The sequence below is a fragment of the Lissotriton vulgaris genome, chromosome 1_1 (assembly GCF_964263255.1).
Source record: "Lissotriton vulgaris chromosome 1_1, aLisVul1.2, whole genome shotgun sequence".
NCBI classification, from domain to species: domain Eukaryota; kingdom Metazoa; phylum Chordata; class Amphibia; order Caudata; family Salamandridae; genus Lissotriton; species Lissotriton vulgaris.
Genome location: NC_141685.1, coordinates 235209774 through 235225875, shown reverse-complemented (window position 1 = coordinate 235225875; position 16102 = coordinate 235209774). Strand labels below are relative to the sequence as shown.

Here is a 16102-nt window from a genome sequence, read left to right as displayed (position 1 = left end):
CTTGTCATTGCCCATGGTCATTGCAGAGTAAGAACAGAAAAATCACAGATGGCTTTCAAATATGGTCTCAATATAACAACTAAAGTGGTTTAATCAAAAGGGTTCAGGTATTCTTTAGCATGTGAGAGGAATTTGAATTCTTATGCAATCTCAAAATGAAGTTCTCACAACTTCCATTTTCATTTTCTCTTATTTTTTTTGACACTCTGTCCTCTGAAGGATTTATAAATCTGGCTTTCCTTGCAAAACAAGAGTAGAGGAATATCCAGGATTTGATTTTTTTCACAAAAAGGGATTGGTCTGCATACTGTCTTAAGGAGGGAGCCCGGCTAGCTCAGTCGGTAGAGCATGAGACTCTTAATCTCAGGGTCGTGGGTTCGAGCCCCACGTTGGGCGAAAACGAGTAATTTTTGCCTGAATATTGCATTGACTCTCATAATATGGAGATTAATCTTGCATTAGACCTGCAATAACTCCCAAAAATTGTCCAGGAATGGATTTCCTTCATAAAAAATGATTAGTCTGCATACCATCTTGAAGTGGGAGCCCGGCTAGCTCAGTCGGTAGAGCATGAGACTCTTAATCTCAGGGTCGTGGGTTCGAGCCCCACGTTGGGCGAAAATGAGTAATTTTTGCTGGACTCTCATAATCTGGTGATTATTCTTGCATTAGACATGCAATAACTATCAAAAATGGTATCTCCCTTGGTTTCTCATTGGTGGGAAATTTAACTTCAAGATTAGGTAGAGTATGAGTCTAGATGAACACACCACAATATCACTCATAATCGAGTAGTAAACAGGCCAACCTGAACTGTAAAACATCCCATAAGTGGAGGTAAGGCATAAGTTAGGAGTGAACTGAACACTGTTATGGGCAATTGGACTTCAAATAAAGTGTGGAAGGCAGTGAGGTTACTTTTTTCATGTTATGCAGATTAAACACACAGGGGAATTAGCTCAAATGGTAGAGCGCTCGCTTAGCATGCGAGAGGTAGCGGGATCGATGCCCGCATTCTCCGTTATAAAATTTGCATACATTTTATTTTTAACTTGTCATTGCCCATGGTCATTGCAGAGTAAGAACAGAAAAATCACAGATGGCTTTCAAATATGGTCTCATTATAACAACTAAAGTGGTTTAATCAAAAGGGTTCAGGTATTCTTTAGCATGTGAGAGGAATTTGAATTCTTATGCAATCTCAAAATGAAGTTCTCACAACTTCCATTTTCATTTTCTCTTATTTTTTTTGACACTCTGTCCTCTGAAGGATGTATAAATCTGGCTTTCCTTGCAAAACAAGAGTAGAGGAATATCCAGGATTTGATTTTTTTTCACAAAAAGGGATTGGTCTGCATACTGTCTTAAGGAGGGAGCCCGGCTAGCTCAGTCGGTAGAGCATGAGACTCTTAATCTCAGGGTCGTGGGTTCGAGCTCCACGTTGGGCGAAAACGAGTAATTTTTGCCTGAATATTGCATTGACTCTCATAATATGGAGATTAATCTTGCATTAGACCTGCAATAACTCCCAAAAATTGTCCAGGAATGGATTTCCTTCATAAAAAATGATTAGTCTGCATACCATCTTGAAGTGGGAGCCCGGCTAGCTCAGTCGGTAGAGCATGAGACTCTTAATCTCAGGGTCGTGGGTTTGAGCCCCACGTTGGGCGAAAATGAGTAATTTTTGCTGGATTATTGCATTGACTCTCATAATCTGGTGAATATTCTTGCATTAGACATGCAATAACTATCAGAAATGGTATCTCCCTTGGTTTCTCATTGGTGGGAAATTTAACTTCAAGATTAGCTAGGGTATGAGTCTAGATGAACACAGCGCAATATCACTCATATACGTGTAGTAAACAGGCCAACCTGAACTGTAAAACATCCCATAAGTGGAGGTAAGGCATAAGTTAGGAGTGAACTGAACACTGTTATGGGCAATTGGACTTCAAATAAAGTGTGGAAGGCAGTGAGGTTACTTTTTTCATGTTATGCAGATTAAACACACAGGGGAATTAGCTCAAATGGTAGAGCGCTCGCTTAGCATGCGAGAGGTAGCGGGATCGATGCCCGCATTCTCCATTATAAAATTTGCATACATTTTATTTTTAACTTGTCATTGCCCATGGTCATTGCAGAGTAAGAACAGAAAAATCACAGATGGCTTTCAAATATGGTCTCATTATAACAACTAAAGTGGTTTAATGAAAAGGGTTCAGGTATTCTTTAGCATGTGAGAGGAATTTGAATTCTTATGCAATCTCAAAATGAAGATCTCACAACTTCCATTTTCATTTTCTCTTATTTTTTTTTACACTCTGTCCTCTGAAGGATGTATAAATCTGGCTTTCCTTGCAAAACAAGAGTAGAGGAATATCCAGGATTTGATTTTTTTCACAAAAAGGGATTGGTCTGCATACTGTCTTAAGGAGTGAGCCCGGCTAGCTCAGTCGGTAGAGCATGAGACTCTTAATCTCAGGGTCGTGGGTTCGAGCCCCACGTTGGGCGAAAACGAGTAATTTTTGCCTGAATATTGCATTGACTCTCATAATATGGAGATTAATCTTGCATTAGACCTGCAATAACTCCCAAAAAGTGTCCAGGAATGGATTTCCTTCATAAAAAATGATTAGTCTGCATACCATCTTGAAGTGGGAGCCCGGCTAGCTCAGTCGGTAGAGCATGAGACTCTTAATCTCAGGGTCGTGGGTTCGAGCCCCACGTTGGGCAAAAATGAGTAATTTTTGCTGGACTCTCATAATCTGGTGATTATTCTTGCATTAGACATGCAATAACTATCAAAAATGGTATCTCCCTTGGTTTCTCATTGGTGGGAAATTTAACTTCAAGATTAGGTAGGGTATGAGTCTAGATGAACACACCACAATATCACTCATATTCGAGTAGTAAACAGGCCAACCTGAACTGTAAAACATCCCATAAGTGGAGGTAAGGCATAAGTTAGGAGTGAACTGAACACTGTTATGGGCAATTGGACTGCAAATAAAGTGTGGAAGGCAGTGAGGTTACTTTTTTCATGTTATGCAGAATAAACACACAGGGGAATTAGCTCAAATGGTAGAGTGCTCGCTTAGCATGCGAGAGGTAGCGGGATCGATGCCCGCATTCTCCATTATAAAATTTGCATACATTTTATTTTTAACTTGTCATTGCCCATGGTCATTGCAGAGTAAGAACAGAAAAATCACAGATGGCTTTCAAATATGGTCTCAATATAACAACTAAAGTGGTTTAATCAAAAGGGTTCAGGTATTCTTTAGCATGTGAGAGGAATTTGAATTCTTATGCAATCTCAAAATGAAGTTCTCACAACTTCCATTTTCATTTTCTCTTATTTTTTTTGACACTCTGTCCTCTGAAGGATGTATAAATCTGGCTTTCCTTGCAAAACAAGAGTAGAGGAATATCCAGGATGTGATTTTTTTCACAAAAAGGGATTGGTCTGCATACTGTCTTAAGGAGGGAGCCCGGCTAGCTCAGTCGGTAGAGCATGAGACTCTTAATCTCAGGGTCGTGGGTTCGAGCCCCACGTTGGGCGAAAACGAGTAATTTTTGCCTGAATATTGCATTGACTCTCATAATATGGAGATTAATCTTGCATTAGACCTGCAATAACTCCCAAAAATTGTCCAGGAATGGATTTCCTTCATAAAAAATGATTAGTCTGCATACCATCTTGAAGCGGGAGCCCGGCTAGCTCAGTCGGTAGAGCATGAGACTCTTAATCTCAGGGTCGTGGGTTCGAGCCCCACGTTGGGCGAAAATGAGTAATTTTTGCTGGACTCTCATAATCTGGTGATTATTCTTGCATTAGACATGCAATAACTATCAAAAATGGTATCTCCCTTGGTTTCTCATTGGTGGGAAATTTAACTTCAAGATTAGGTAGAGTATGAGTCTAGATGAACACACCACAATATCACTCATAATCGAGTAGTAAACAGGCCAACCTGAACTGTAAAACATCCCATAAGTGGAGGTAAGGCATAAGTTAGGAGTGAACTGAACACTGTTATGGGCAATTGGACTTCAAATAAAGTGTGGAAGGCAGTGAGGTTACTTTTTTCATGTTATGCAGATTAAACACAAAGGGGAATTAGCTCAAATGGTAGAGCGCTCGCTTAGCATGCGAGAGGTAGCGGGATCGATGCCTGCATTCTCCATTATAAAATTTGCATACATTTTATTTTTAACTTGTCATTGCCCATGGTCATTGCAGAGTAAGAACAGAAAAATCACAGATGGCTTTCAAATATGGTCTCATTATAACAACTAAAGTGGTTTAATCAAAAGGGTTAAGGTATTCTTTAGCATGTGAGAGGAATTTGAATTCTTATGCAATCTCAAAATGAAGTTCTCACAACTTCCATTTTCATTTTCTCTTATTTTTTTTTACACTCTGTCCTCTGAAGGATGTATAAATCTGGCTTTCCTTGCAAAACAAGAGTAGAGGAATATCCAGGATTTGATTTTTTTCACAAAAAGGGATTGGTCTGCATACTGTCTTAAGGAGGGAGCCCGGCTAGCTCAGTCGGTAGAGCATGAGACTCTTAATCTCAGGGCCGTGGGTTCGAGCTCCACGTTGGGCGAAAACGAGTAATTTTTGCCTGAATATTGCATTGACTCTCATAATATGGAGATTAATCTTGCATTAGACCTGCAATAACTCCCAAAAATTGTCCAGGAATGGATTTCCTTCATAAAAAATGATTAGTCTGCATACCATCTTGAAATGGGAGCCCGGCTAGCTCAGTCGGTAGAGCATGAGACTCTTAATCTCAGGGTCGTGGGTTTGAGCCCCACGTTGGGCGAAAATGAGTAATTTTTGCTGGACTCTCATAATCTGGTGATTATTCTTGCATTAGACATGCAATAACTATCAAAAATGGTATCTCCCTTGGTTTCTCATTGGTGGGAAATTTAACTTCAAGATTAGGTAGGGTATGAGTCTAGATGAACACACCACAATATCACTCATATTCGAGTAGTAAACAGGCCAACCTGAACTGTAAAACATCCCATAAGTGGAGGTAAGGCATAAGTTAGGAGTGAACTGAACACTGTTATGGGCAATTGGACTGCAAATAAAGTGTGGAAGGCAGTGAGGTTACTTTTTTCATGTTATGCACATTAAACACACAGGGGAATTAGCTCAAATGGTAGAGTGCTCGCTTAGCATGCGAGAGGTAGCGGGATCGATGCCCGCATTCTCCATTATAAAATTTGCATACATTTTATTTTTAACTTGTCATTGCCCATGGTCATTGCAGAGTAAGAACAGAAAAATCACAGATGGCTTTCAAATATGGTCTCAATATAACAACTAAAGTGGTTTAATCAAAAGGGTTCAGGTATTCTTTAGCATGTGAGAGGAATTTGAATTCTTATGCAATCTCAAAATGAAGTTCTCACAACTTCCATTTTCATTTTCTCTTATTTTTTTTGACACTCTGTCCTCTGAAGGATTTATAAATCTGGCTTTCCTTGCAAAACAAGAGTAGAGGAATATCCAGGATTTGATTTTTTTCACAAAAAGGGATTGGTCTGCATACTGTCTTAAGGAGGGAGCCCGGCTAGCTCAGTCGGTAGAGCATGAGACTCTTAATCTCAGGGTCGTGGGTTCGAGCCCCACGTTGGGCGAAAACGAGTAATTTTTGCCTGAATATTGCATTGACTCTCATAATATGGAGATTAATCTTGCATTAGACCTGCAATAACTCCCAAAAATTGTCCAGGAATGGATTTCCTTCATAAAAAATGATTAGTCTGCATACCATCTTGAAGTGGGAGCCCGGCTAGCTCAGTCGGTAGAGCATGAGACTCTTAATCTCAGGGTCGTGGGTTCGAGCCCCACGTTGGGCGAAAATGAGTAATTTTTGCTGGACTCTCATAATCTGGTGATTATTCTTGCATTAGACATGCAATAACTATCAAAAATGGTATCTCCCTTGGTTTCTCATTGGTGGGAAATTTAACTTCAAGATTAGGAGTAGAGTATGAGTCTAGATGAACACACCACAATATCACTCATAATCGAGTAGTAAACAGGCCAACCTGAACTGTAAAACATCCCATAAGTGGAGGTAAGGCATAAGTTAGGAGTGAACTGAACACTGTTATGGGCAATTGGACTTCAAATAAAGTGTGGAAGGCAGTGAGGTTACTTTTTTCATGTTATGCAGATTAAACACACAGGGGAATTAGCTCAAATGGTAGAGCGCTCGCTTAGCATGCGAGAGGTAGCGGGATCGATGCCCGCATTCTCCGTTATAAAATTTGCATACATTTTATTTTTAACTTGTCATTGCCCATGGTCATTGCAGAGTAAGAACAGAAAAATCACAGATGGCTTTCAAATATGGTCTCATTATAACAACTAAAGTGGTTTAATCAAAAGGGTTCAGGTATTCTTTAGCATGTGAGAGGAATTTGAATTCTTATGCAATCTCAAAATGAAGTTCTCACAACTTCCATTTTCATTTTCTCTTATTTTTTTTGACACTCTGTCCTCTGAAGGATGTATAAATCTGGCTTTCCTTGCAAAACAAGAGTAGAGGAATATCCAGGATTTGATTTTTTTTCACAAAAAGGGATTGGTCTGCATACTGTCTTAAGGAGGGAGCCCGGCTAGCTCAGTCGGTAGAGCATGAGACTCTTAATCTCAGGGTCGTGGGTTCGAGCTCCACGTTGGGCGAAAACGAGTAATTTTTGCCTGAATATTGCATTGACTCTCATAATATGGAGATTAATCTTGCATTAGACCTGCAATAACTCCCAAAAATTGTCCAGGAATGGATTTCCTTCATAAAAAATGATTAGTCTGCATACCATCTTGAAGTGGGAGCCCGGCTAGCTCAGTCGGTAGAGCATGAGACTCTTAATCTCAGGGTCGTGGGTTTGAGCCCCACGTTGGGCGAAAATGAGTAATTTTTGCTGGATTATTGCATTGACTCTCATAATCTGGTGAATATTCTTGCATTAGACATGCAATAACTATCAGAAATGGTATCTCCCTTGGTTTCTCATTGGTGGGAAATTTAACTTCAAGATTAGCTAGGGTATGAGTCTAGATGAACACAGCGCAATATCACTCATATACGTGTAGTAAACAGGCCAACCTGAACTGTAAAACATCCCATAAGTGGAGGTAAGGCATAAGTTAGGAGTGAACTGAACACTGTTATGGGCAATTGGACTTCAAATAAAGTGTGGAAGGCAGTGAGGTTACTTTTTTCATGTTATGCAGATTAAACACACAGGGGAATTAGCTCAAATGGTAGAGCGCTCGCTTAGCATGCGAGAGGTAGCGGGATCGATGCCCGCATTCTCCATTATAAAATTTGCATACATTTTATTTTTAACTTGTCATTGCCCATGGTCATTGCAGAGTAAGAACAGAAAAATCACAGATGGCTTTCAAATATGGTCTCATTATAACAACTAAAGTGGTTTAATCAAAAGGGTTCAGGTATTCTTTAGCATGTGAGAGGAATTTGAATTCTTATGCAATCTCAAAATGAAGTTCTCACAACTTCCGTTTTCATTTTCTCTTATTTTTTTTTGACACTCTGTCCTCTGAAGGATGTATAAATCAGGCTTTCCTTGCAAAACAAGAGTAGAGGAATATCCAGGATTTGATTTTCTTCACAAAAAGGGATTGGTCTGCATACTGTCTTAAGGAGGGAGCCCGGCTAGCTCAGTCGGTAGAGCATGAGACTCTTAATCTCAGGGTCGTGGGTTCGAGCCCCACGTTGGGCGAAAACGAGTAATTTTTGCCTGAATATTGCATTGACTCTCATAATATGGAGATTAATCTTGCATTAGACCTGCAATAACTCCCAAAAATTGTCCAGGAATGGATTTCCTTCATAAAAAATGATTAGTCTGCATACCATCTTGAAGTGGGAGCCCGGCTAGCTCAGTCGGTAGAGCATGAGACTCTTAATCTCAGGGTCGTGGGTTTGAGCCCCACGTTGGGCGAAAATGAGTAATTTTTGCTGGACTCTCATAATCTGGTGATTATTCTTGCATTAGACATGCAATAACTATCAAAAATGGTATCTCCCTTGGTTTCTCATTGGTGGGAAATTTAACTTCAAGATTAGGTAGGGTATGAGTCTAGATGAACACACCACAATATCACTCATATTCGAGTAGTAAACAGGCCAACCTGAACTGTAAAACATCCCATAAGTGGAGGTAAGGCATAAGTTAGGAGTGAACTGAACACTGTTATGGGCAATTGGACTTCAAATAAAGTGTGGAAGGCAGTGAGGTTACTTTTTTCATGTTATGCAGATTAAACACAAAGGGGAATTAGCTCAAATGGTAGAGCGCTCGCTTAGCATGCGAGAGGTAGCGGGATCGATGCCCGCATTCTCCATTATAAAATTTGCATACATTTTATTTTTAACTTGTCATTGCCCATGGTCATTGCAGAGTAAGAACAGAAAAATCACAGATGGCTTTCAAATATGGTCTCATTATAACAACTAAAGTGGTTTAATCAAAAGGGTTCAGGTATTCTTTAGCATGTGAGAGGAATTTGAATTCTTATGCAATCTCAAAATGAAGTTCTCACAACTTCCATTTTCATTTTCTCTTATTTTTTTTTACACTCTGTCCTCTGAAGGATGTATAAATCTGGCTTACCTTGCAAAACAAGAGTAGAGGAATATCCAGGATTTGATTTTTTTTCACAAAAAGGGATTGGTCTGCATACTGTCTTAAGGAGGGAGCCCGGCTAGCTCAGTCGGTAGAGCATGAGACTCTTAATCTCAGGGTCGTGGGTTCGAGCTCCACGTTGGGCGAAAACGAGTAATTTTTGCCTGAATATTGCATTGACTCTCATAATATGGAGATTAATCTTGCATTAGACCTGCAATAACTCCCAAAAATTGTCCAGGAATGGATTTCCTTCATAAAAAATGATTAGTCTGCATACCATCTTGAAGTGGGAGCCCGGCTAGCTCAGTCGGTAGAGCATGAGACTCTTAATCTCAGGGTCGTGGGTTTGAGCCCCACGTTGGGCGAAAATGAGTAATTTTTGCTGGACTCTCATAATCTGGTGATTATTCTTGCATTAGACATGCAATAACTATCAAAAATGGTATCTCCCTTGGTTTCTCATTGGTGGGAAATTTAACTTCAAGATTAGGTAGGGTATGAGTCTAGATGAACACACCACAATATCACTCATATTCGAGTAGTAAACAGGCCAACCTGAACTGTAAAACATCCCATAAGTGGAGGTAAGGCTTAAGTTAGGAGTGAACTGAACACTGTTATGGGCAATTGGACTGCAAATAAAGTGTGGAAGGCAGTGAGGTTACTTTTTTCATGTTATGCAGATTAAACACACAGGGGAATTAGCTCAAATGGTAGAGTGCTCGCTTAGCATGCGAGAGGTAGCGGGCTTGATGCCCGCATTCTCCATTATAAAATTTGCATACATTTTATTTTTAACTTGTCATTGCCAAGGTCATTGCAGAGTAAGAACAGAAAAATCACAAATGGCTTTCAAATATGGTCTCATTATTACAACTAAAGTTGTTTAATCAAAAGGGTTCAGGTATTCTTTAGCATGTGAGAGGAATTTGAATTCTTATGCAATCTCAAAATGAAGTTTTCACAACTTCCATTTTCATTTTCTCTTATTTTTTTTCACACTCTGTCCTCTGAAGGATGTATAAATCAGGCTTTCCTTGCAAAACAAGAGTAGAGGAATATCCAGGATTTGATTTTCTTCACAAAAAGGGATTGGTCTGCAACTGTCTTAAGGAGGGAGCCCGGCTAGCTCAGTCGGTAGAGCATGAGACTCTTAATCTCAGGGTCGTGGGTTCGAGCCCCACGTTGGGCGAAAACGAGTAATTTTTGCCTGAATATTGCATTGACTCTCATAATATGGAGATTAATCTTGCATTAGACCTGCAATAACTCCCAAAAATTGTCCAGGAATGGATTTCCTTCATAAAACATGATTAGTCTTCATACCATCTTGAAGTGGGAGCCCGGCTAGCTCAGTCGGTAGAGCATGAGACTCTTAATCTCAGGGTCGTGGGTTCGAGCCCCACGTTGGGCTAAAATGAGTAATTTTTGCTGGACTCTCATAATCTGGTGATTATTCTTGCATTAGACATGCAATAACTATCAAAAATGGTATCTCCCTTGGTTTCTCATTGGTGGGAAATTTAACTTCAAGATTAGGTAGAGTATGAGTCTAGATGAACACACCACAATATCACTCATAATCGAGTAGTAAACAGGCCAACCTGAACTGTAAAACATCCCATAAGTGGAGGTAAGGCATAAGTTAGGAGTGAACTGAACACTGTTATGGGCAATTGGACTGCAAATAAAGTGTGGAAGGCAGTGAGGTTACTTTTTTCATGTTATGCAGATTAAACACACAAGGGAATTAGCTCAAATGGTAGAGTGCTCGCTTAGCATGCGAGAGGTAGCGGGATCGATGCCCGCATTCTCCATTATAAAATTTGCATACATTTTATTTTTAACTTGTCATTGCCCATGGTCATTGCAGAGTAAGAACAGAAAAATCACAGATGGCTTTCAAATATGGTCTCAATATAACAACTAAAGTGGTTTAATCAAAAGGGTTCAGGTATTCTTTAGCATGTGAGAGGAATTTGAATTCTTATGCAATCTCAAAATGAAGTTCTCACAACTTCCATTTTCATTTTCTCTTATTTTTTTTTACACTCTGTCCTCTGAAGGATTTATAAATCTGGCTTTCCTTGCAAAACAAGAGTAGAGGAATATCCAGGATTTGATTTTTTTCACAAAAAGGGATTGGTCTGCATACTGTCTTAAGGAGGGAGCCCGGCTAGCTCAGTCGGTAGAGCATGAGACTCTTAATCTCAGGGTCGTGGGTTCGAGCCCCACGTTGGGCGAAAACGAGTAATTTTTGCCTGAATATTGCATTGACTCTCATAATATGGAGATTAATCTTGCATTAGACCTGCAATAACTCCCAAAAATTGTCCAGGAATGGATTTCCTTCATAAAAAATGATTAGTCTGCATACCATCTTGAAGTGGGAGCCCGGCTAGCTCAGTCGGTAGAGCATGAGACTCTTAATCTCAGGGTCGTGGGTTCGAGCCCCACGTTGGGCGAAAATGAGTAATTTTTGCTGGACTCTCATAATCTGGTGATTATTCTTGCATTAGACATGCAATAACTATCAAAAATGGTATCTCCCTTGGTTTCTCATTGGTGGGAAATTTAACTTCAAGATTAGGTAGAGTATGAGTCTAGATCAGAGGTCTTCAAACTATGGGTCGCGACCCCCAGGGGGGCCGTGGAGTTATCAGAAGGGGGTCGCGCATTCAAAAGCCTCATCTCTGCCTCGCATCCAAAACGTTTCCTCTTCGTTTTGGATTAGAAATACTTGCATCTCAGGAGGCTCTCTGATTGGAGGACTAGGTAAAATAAGCCAATCATAATGTGGCATCAAAACCTGTCCTCCAATCAGAGAGACTGCAGCACGCATACCAGGAAATGCCCGCAAACTTTGTCGATAAAGATGGACCAGAATATTTGCAATGCAGCCAGTACGCGAGGGAGTTCTGCAATATTCCACGCCATCACTGCTGCCTTCCTTGGCCATCCCTGCTTTCCCCTCGTGTCCTGCTTTGTGGCTGGCTGCTGCCTCTTCATTTGGCTCTCCTTGTTACTTCCGACTGTTTTCCAAGGCAACCCAAAGCTTCCCAGTTTAATTAGGTAGCCTCTTCCCCACTGCAGACTTTCAGTGAAACTATCTTGCGCACACAGATTTGCATTTGTTTCCCTGATTGAGCCATGAGGGGATTTGAGCATAGGCTCCGGTTAATTTTTATTTTCTGTGTTCTGTCCGTTTTTATCATTTCCTTCATTTGTGTCTATTTATTTATGCGCCTGAACTCTGTGCTCGGTTTAATTTATTGCTCCAGAGAAACAGAATGGAAGAGAGAATGTTAGTCTTTAAACACTGCACGTCCGTGTGGGGCTTGATGCTGCTGACAATGGGCATTCACAGTGAAATGCTTGGAAAGATGTGAACTAAGCAAAATGAAGATATACATATATATGTTTTTACTTTTCAACTAATCTTTTTGAGACTAACTTGTTTATTAGATAAGTGCATTGAATGGACTACTGAAGATGACAAAGTTGATGTCTGAAACATCATTGCTTTTACGTTTGTTTAAATATCACTGCAAAGAAAAATTCAGGCAGCATGTTTAAATGAAAGTGTCAATGCTCATGTTATTTGTCTGAACGGAAAATAGATTTTTTTCAATAATTGACAAAGCCAAATATTTTTACAGCATCAAAATATTACATGGTAAAGCCTACATAATTCCAATATTATTAAACACATTTGGTTGTGCAGTCTTTGCTCAAATAAGCAGCACCACATATGAGCGGTGTGGGTTATGATGGTACTATTATGATGCCCACTAAATCGTCTTAATTTGGAGCAGATTAGGATAAACCACATTTACTTACTGAATCTCCCTACCAGCCTCCTCACAGGAAATTTTAACAAGCACTCAAATTTATAACTTTTTTTTAATTGATTTGTGTAGATCAAACATCTAGGTCTCACATGGGGCCTGGAATCTGAAATGTACTTCAATATAAACTCCAGGGTTGGGGGAAAGGATCCAGTTCATTTTTATGACTTTCAAATGTTTATTTTCAGTTTGCTTTCCATTTTCATTCTTGTAGCAGCAGTTTAATATGATGCCTTTGTTCAACTACGGTTGCCACAATTTTCAAAGAAAAGTGCTGGCCATTTGTTCATGTGTAGAACTCTGCAAACACTTGGGCATGGTATTTCAAATTGAGCTATTTTAACATTGTTTGCATTTATTTTTAACATGGGGAATTAATGCATGGAATTGTGAACCAGTTCATATCAGCTTTACCAGACAGGGATGAGCAGTCGTGCTGGAAAGCATAAAGGGTGAAGACTGTGTACACCTTCCATTCTTTGTGGCTGTAATACAGTTTTCAACAAAATATCGTTGACACTGCAGAAGTGAATGCTTTATGAGTCTTCAGCTCATATTGAACACATGCTACCATTAATCAACCAGGTACCGGGAGGGGAGAAGGAGGAAACAATGGGGTGCGGTAAACAGCTGTCTGTCTCATGTCAAGGTCAGGCTCTCACAGAATCACTGTCTGTGCTGATTTGGAGGAGACCCAGCTCCTCGCCGACAGCCTGTGTGATCTTGAATAATTTAGTTTACCTCTCTGTTAAATTACCTGTGGTTGGTAGGTGGCTCTGGGTACAAGGAACATCACCCAAAAAATGCAAACAGGTGTCTTTTGATTTACATTTCTAGACGAGTGTATTTTGCTACATTTCACAGCCTCTCTTCTGACCCTCACCCTGTGAAGGCCTTCCCAAGACGAAGGCTCAGTTGAGCCAGTCTGACCATGCAACATATTGTCCTGCTTCAAGTGCATGGGCACACATGTCATGTTCACAATGGATGTCATTCTCCTTCCAGACACTAAGCCTCCCACTGTACTGAACGTATGGCCCGCAAAGAAGGGCACTTCTAGGGGCACTGACGTGAGAGAGGTCATAGGTCACCTGCTAGGGCCAAGAGATGCACCGTGAGCATAGGTAGTCTGCTTCAAGGTGACCTTTGAGTATAGCCCAAACACACAAATCACAAGGGCATACCACATGGCCGTACTTATACCACGTGAACATAATTATAGCCTAGGTGACTGGACACCGAGGCAGCTAACCTCTTGGCATTTTCTCGTGGCCTTCAGAATTTATTGTTCACTTGGGCAAGATGGTTACCAAAAACCGAAACAAATAACAAAACCCAAAAGACTACGTATCACAGTCACCCACAAACCATTGGTTTTGCTAAACACTGTTTAATTCTATTTCCAAACCGTAAAATGATTTGTCATGGGAATTGGGGGCGTTTTTGGTTGCCGATGATGGTGAGTACCAAGTTCTAGACATTTTGACCAGGAATGGGTCCTTACATCTAAAAATGTTTGACAGGGGGGTCTCGGCATCAAAAAGTTTGAAGACCTCTGGTCTAGATGAACACACCACAATATCACTCATAATCGAGTAGTAAACAGGCCAACCTGAACTGTAAAACATCCCATAAGTGGAGGTAAGGCATAAGTTAGGAGTGAACTGAACACTGTTATGGGCAATTGGACTTCAAATAAAGTGTGGAAGGCAGTGAGGTTACTTTTTTCATGTTATGCAGATTAAACACACAGGGGAATTAGCTCAAATGGTAGAGCGCTCGCTTAGCATGCGAGAGGTAGCGGGATCGATGCCCGCATTCTCCATTATAAAATTTGCATACATTTTATTTTTAACTTGTCATTGCCCATGGTCATTGCAGAGTAAGAACAGAAAAATCACAGATGGCTTTCAAATATGGTCTCATTATAACAACTAAAGTGGTTTAATCAAAAGGGTTCAGGTATTCTTTAGCATGTGAGAGGAATTTGAATTCTTATGCAATCTCAAAATGAAGTTCTCACAACTTCCATTTTCATTTTCTCTTATTTTTTTTTGACACTCTGTCCTCTGAAGGATGTATAAATCAGGCTTTCCTTGCAAAACAAGAGTAGAGGAATATCCAGGATTTGATTTTCTTCACAAAAAGGGATTGGTCTGCATACTGTCTTAATGAGGGAGCCCGGCTAGCTCAGTCGGTAGAGCATGAGACTCTTAATCTCAGGGTCCTGGGTTCGAGCCCCACGTTGGGCGAAAACGAGTAATTTTTGCCTGAATATTGCATTGACTCTCATAATATGGAGATTAATCTTGCATTAGACCTGCAATAACTCCCAAAAATTGTCCAGGAATGGATTTCCTTCATAAAAAATGATTAGTCTGCATACCATCTTGAAGTGGGAGCCCGGCTAGCTCAGTCGGTAGAGCATGAGACTCTTAATTTCAGGGTCGTGGGTTTGAGCCCCACGTTGGGCGAAAATGAGTAATTTTTGCTGGACTCTCATAATCTGGTGATTATTCTTGCATTAGACATGCAATAACTATCAAAAATGGTATCTCCCTTGGTTTCTCATTGGTGGGAAATTTAACTTCAAAATTAGGTAGGGTATGAGTCTAGATGAACACACCACAATATCACTCATATTCGAGTAGTAAACAGGCCAACCTGAACTGTAAAACATCCCATAAGTGGAGGTAAGGCATAAGTTAGGAGTGAACTGAACACTGTTATGGGCTATTGGACTTCAAATAAAGTGTGGAAGGCAGTGAGGTTACTTTTTTCATGTTATGCAGATTAAACACAAAGGGGAATTAGCTCAAATGGTAGAGCGCTCGCTTAGCATGCGAGAGGTAGCGGGATCGATGCCCGCATTCTCCATTATAAAATTTGCATACATTTTATTTTTAACTTGTCATTGCCCATGGTCATTGCAGAGTAAGAACAGAAAAATCACAGATGGCTTTCAAATATGGTCTCATTATAACAACTAAAGTGGTTTAATCAAAAGGGTTCAGGTATTCTTTAGCATGTGAGAGGAATTTGAATTCTTATGCAATCTCAAAATGAAGTTCTCACAACTTCCGTTTTCATTTTCTCTTATTTTTTTTTACACTCTGTCCTCTGAAGGATGTATAAATCTGGCTTACCTTGCAAAACAAGAGTAGAGGAATATCCAGGATTTGATTTTTTTCACAAAAAGGGATTGGTCTGCATACTGTCTTAAGGAGGGAGCCCGGCTAGCTCAGTCGGTAGAGCATGAGACTCTTAATCTCAGGGTCGTGGGTTCGAGCCCCACGTTGGGCGAAAACGAGTAATTTTTGCCTGAATATTGCATTGACTCTCATAATATGGAGATTAATCTTGCATTAGACCTGCAATAACTCCCAAAAATTGTCCAGGAATGGATTTCCTTCATAAAAAATGATTAGTCTGCATACCATCTTGAAGTGGGAGCCCGGCTAGCTCAGTCGGTAGAGCATGAGACTCTTAATCTCAGGGTCGTGGGTTCGAGCCCCACGTTGGGCGAAAATGAGTAATTTTTGCTGGACTCTCATAATCTGGTG

At 40.3% G+C, this 16102-nt stretch overlaps 6 non-coding genes across 6 annotated transcripts; all 6 read left to right on the top strand.

Moving 5' to 3' along the window:
- The first annotated feature begins 2012 nt into the window (after positions 1-2012).
- TRNAA-AGC (transfer RNA alanine (anticodon AGC)) lies at positions 2013-2085 on the top strand. Its single transcript has one exon. It is a non-coding gene; the product is annotated as a tRNA-Ala (tRNA).
- A 575-nt stretch (positions 2086-2660) lies between these two features.
- Positions 2661-2733, top strand: TRNAK-CUU (transfer RNA lysine (anticodon CUU)). Its single transcript has one exon. It is a non-coding gene; the product is annotated as a tRNA-Lys (tRNA).
- A 4549-nt stretch (positions 2734-7282) lies between these two features.
- On the top strand, positions 7283-7355 carry TRNAA-AGC (transfer RNA alanine (anticodon AGC)). The gene has a single exon. It is a non-coding gene; the product is annotated as a tRNA-Ala (tRNA).
- Positions 7356-8334: 979 nt separating this feature from the next.
- Positions 8335-8407, top strand: TRNAA-AGC (transfer RNA alanine (anticodon AGC)). Its single transcript has one exon. It is a non-coding gene; the product is annotated as a tRNA-Ala (tRNA).
- Positions 8408-14291: 5884 nt separating this feature from the next.
- TRNAA-AGC (transfer RNA alanine (anticodon AGC)) lies at positions 14292-14364 on the top strand. Its single transcript has one exon. It is a non-coding gene; the product is annotated as a tRNA-Ala (tRNA).
- Positions 14365-15343: 979 nt separating this feature from the next.
- Positions 15344-15416, top strand: TRNAA-AGC (transfer RNA alanine (anticodon AGC)). The gene has a single exon. It is a non-coding gene; the product is annotated as a tRNA-Ala (tRNA).
- Positions 15417-16102: the final 686 nt, after the last annotated feature.